The sequence below is a fragment of the Mastigoproctus giganteus genome, chromosome 3 (assembly GCF_048544385.1).
Source record: "Mastigoproctus giganteus isolate SK-2022 chromosome 3, ASM4854438v1, whole genome shotgun sequence".
In the NCBI taxonomy this organism is placed as follows: Eukaryota; Metazoa; Arthropoda; class Arachnida; order Uropygi; family Thelyphonidae; genus Mastigoproctus; species Mastigoproctus giganteus.
This window is the reverse complement of record NC_143577.1, coordinates 257,835,601-257,840,296: the sequence shown is the minus strand read 5'-3', so window position 1 is coordinate 257,840,296 and position 4,696 is coordinate 257,835,601.

Sequence of the window (4,696 nt, the reverse complement as noted above, 5' to 3'; positions counted from 1 at the left end):
GTTGCTCCCTTACAATATTGCTGACTGGGTATTAGTATGGATAGATTATCATTTCAGGGAAAGTAAAAACTCTCGGGCTAACAGTTATAAAATATATTCCCTATTTTTATCTAGCAATGAACTTTCCAAAATTACTGATGCATTCTTTTCATGCAGCTATTGCTGGGAGGAATTACTGTTAATTCTCTCTAGGATGTCAGCTCACATATGTAGATGCATTATGTATATGTTGCATATATATATTGTGTGAGACTCACACATTTGCTTTATTCTTTGCTTAGATGTAAATTTTAATTTTTTGTGATAACATTATGGGCTTTATTGTTTTTTTACTTTGAGTAGTTTTATATTGATCAAAAATAGTGCAGCAGATGCCAGAATCTTTGCACTTATTCTTTGAAATTAATGTTTAACTAGGCAGAAAATTATTTTAATGTATAGAAATATTAGCAAAAGTTATTGGATCGCTCGATAACTAAGTAAAATTTTTAACTATATTTCATTTTACTGCTAAAAACTTCACTGTGTAATTTTTATATTATAGTTTATATCAGTATAGTTATTATGAATATATTAAGATTAATCAAAACAACACTTCATTTTTAAAATAAAAATGGAATCAATTCATTTTGAAATGAACTTTTGAAGGATATTGAATAAAAATAATCAGTTTTTTTTTTTTTGTTTTTTTTTAAACGTAGTCCAGAAGAATTTCTTGGAACAATTCAGTGGTACCTTTTCAAAAAGCTATACTTATTTCGATGTCGCTCCCGTCTTTTTGATGCTGTAAATGTGGCATTTGCAGGTGGAATTCAAGACACACCAACTGAGGAAGATATTGATGGAATTGTAAAAACAATATGCAGGTACATTTTTCCTTCACTAATGGTAAAAGTGTATATATATATATATATATATATATATATATAATAACAATAATAGGTTGCAGTGTTAAAAAGGAATGTCTAAAAAATAAATAAAATATAAGAATAATAGGGTTAGGGTTTGTTTACTTCCTTTGCTCCCTCCTTTAATATAACTGGATAGATTCCATCCACCCCAGGTGTCTTTCTTATGTTTATCTTCAACAATTTCTCCTCCACTTTAATCTCAGTTTTTACAAGATTATCTAGCTTACTGCCAGAGTTTAATACACTTCTGGCATTACCCTCCCTGAATAACTCCTCATGTGTGAATGTAGATGGAAAATATTCATTTAATTTATTAGCTACCTGAGAAGGAACATCAACAGTTGAACCATCATATCAAGTGGACTAATCTGATTCATCCCCTTTCTTCTAGAGTTTACATAAGTAAAGAACTCTTTGGTGTTGTTCTTTGCATCCTTTGCCAAAGATTTATCGTAATCTGCCATTGCCTGCTTAACCTCCTTTGTGACTTGGTTACAGACCAGCTTATATCTATTATAGGCTTCTGTGTCACCTGTTAATTTATATGTAATTTATATGTATCCCATGCATTTTTCTTCTCTGCCACATGTCTAAATTGTTCATCTGACATCCACTTAGGCCTAAACCTTGAACAATATTTCTTAGTTGGTATGAAAACCCTAGTTGCTTCCAAGATTAATGCTTTGAATGCTTCCCATTTTGAATTTACTGTTGGTAACATCATCAGTTGGTCTCACCGTATAGAGTTTAAATACTGTCTCAGACCACCATAGTCACCTTTATGAAAGCAAAAACCCTTCATTTGATGGTAGTTACCTCTTTGAGTAAATCCCACTTTTTAGCTTTAGCATTAGTAGAGGCATATGATGCCTCTACTAATGCTAAGATTTCTCGTAATCTGCCATTGCCTGCTAAGCAAGCTTATACAGCATCAGCCAAAAAAAAAAAAAAACCACTCCCATTTCACCCCTCCATTTGTTTGAAATATCTGTCTAGCTGAGGCTTAATTTTATTTAGACTATCAACTTCCACCGGAAGGGATGGAAGTCTGTTCCACCAACCCGCTGGCTAAAGGCAAATTTTCGCATATCTATCCTGCATCTGTCTTTCCTCAATTTGAATTTATGCCCTCTCAGGTGATTTATGCCCTCTCAGGTGATTCTAGGGTGAATTTATGCCCTCTCAGGTGATTCTTCCTCTTGCACTGCTTATATATTAAATACACTATTTAATATATAAGCAGTGCAAGAGGAAGCATCCCATCGGCATTGAGCATACTCAAACCATTCAAGGCTTTATGCACCTCGCCAGTGCCTAGTCTACAGACACTGTTATTTGCAAAACTTAAGCCTTTCTTTGTAAGAGCAACCCTTTGTTCCATTCACTAATCTTTTTGCCCTTCTCTGTACTCGTTCCAGCAGCTTTACATCCTTCTTGAAATGCGGCCTCCAGACCTGTATATGGTACTCAAGGTGTGGCCTTACCATTGCCTTATACAAGGGAATAAAGTTAAACTTCATTTTCCACCTCTCAGCCCATCTTCTCAACCTTTCCAGATCCTGTTGCAGCAGCATAGCGTCAGTAGTATCCTTAACAACCCTGCCAACCTTTGTATCGTCTGCAAACTTGGACATTAAGCTTGTTATACCATCATCAATATCATTTATTAATACAGAAAACAACAATGGACCGAACACTGAACCCTTAGGGACACCACTAATAACATTAGTCCACAATGAGCAGTGTCCATTGATTACCATTCTCTATCTTCTGCCACTCAACCATCCCTTTATCCATAGTAGCAATTTGCTTCCAATGCCACGCTACTCCAATTTGGGCAGCAGTCTTCCATGTGCAACAGTATCAAAAGCCTTTCTAAGATCCAAGTATATTATATCAAAGTTGTTCCTTGCATCCAGTTCTTTTGTGACTGCATCATAGTATCCAATCAAATTGGTCAGGCAAGACTTTTCCTTAACAAAACCATGCTGTGTCCGAGCTATTACTGAAGTCTTGTCTAGATGATCCTGCAGTGATATTTTAACCAGTGCCTCCATTAATTTTCCTGGAACACAAGTTAAACTCACAGGTCTATAATTACTTGTGTCAGCCTTTGATCCTCCTTTGTGAATTGGGGTCACATTTGCACATCTCCAATCTATGGGTAACCTCCCCTGAGTCCAAAGAAGCTTTCATAATTATGGCTAAGGGTTTGCTTACTTCCTTTGCTGCCTCCTTTAATATAACTGGATAGATCCCATCCACCCCGGGTGCCTTTTTTATGTTTATCCTCAACAATTTCTTCTCCACTTTCCTCTCAGTTATTACAAAATCAATTAGCTCACTGCCAGAGTTTAATTCTTCTCTGGCATTCCCCTTCCTGAATAACTCCTCATGTGTGAATGTAAATGTAAAATACTCATTTAGTTTTTTAGCCACCTGAGCAGGATCCTCAACTGTTGAACCAACAATATCCAGTGGACCAATCTGATTTATCCCTTTCCTTCTAGAGTTTAAATAGGTAAAGAACTCTTTTTTGTTTTTCTTTGCATCCTTTTACAAGGATTTCTCATAATCTGCCTTTGCCTGCCTAATCTCCTTATATCCATGATAGATATAAGCTGGTTACAGACCAGCTTATATCTATCATAGGCTTCCATGTCACCCATTAATTTATATGTATCCCACACATTTTTCTTCTCCGCCATATGTCTCATTAGTTCATTTGACATCCATTTAGGCCTAAACCTTGAACAATATTTCTTAGTTGGTATCTAAAGCCTAGTAGCTTACAAGATAAGTTCTTTGAATGCTTCCCATTTTGAGTTTGCTGTTGGTAACATCATCAGTTGGTCCCACTGTATAGAATTTAAATATTGTCTCAACCATCGTAGTCGCCTTTACGAAAGCAATAACCCTTCCCTTTACCCCTAATGGTAGTTACCTCTTTGAGTAAATCCCACTTCAGCACACTGTGATCACTGCCACCTAGTGGTTCATTTATCTGCAGATTCTTAATGCATGAAGAATCACTACTGATAATCAAATCAAGAGTATTGCTCCCTCTTGTTGCCTCACGAACATGCAGATGTAGAAAACAATCATCCAATAAATCCACAAAAGCCTTGCTAGTGTGTGAGTGACCAACCCACAAATTCCACTCAATATCTGGGAAATTAAAATCCCCCATTATAAGACTCTCTGATTTACTGGCCCACTCTATTTCCCTGTACAATATATATTATACTCATCAGAGTCATTAGGCCTATAGCACACTCCTACTCTCAATTTTGATTTCCCTATGCTTATGTCACACCAAACTGACTCGACAGCGCACTGTCCAGCGATGTCGGCTGGCTTCACTTCCTTGGATTTTATGTGTTTCTTAACTAATAGCATAGCCCCTCCTCTCTTCCTATCCTCTCTATCCTTTCTGTACACATTGTATCCCCCAAATTCCAATTCTGCATTCCTTATATCTGTGTGACACAACGACTCTGATATCCCAACAATATCTGCCTTTGATGTTTTGAGCAATACCTCAAATTCATCAAATTTATTTACTAAACTCCTTGCATTGGAGTAAACGCAAGTTTACATGCACCTGTTCCTATTCTTAGCTACCCTAACATAACCCATGTGTTTACTTGTACCGCAATGACTCCCAGCAGTCTTTGAAATTCACTGCATCTTGTTTTCCAGGTTGCTGCTTGTTCCAATAGAAGCAGTGCAAGAATCACTTTCAACTCTGCCAGTGGCTACTGTTAATCTATTAGTCCTTGTAT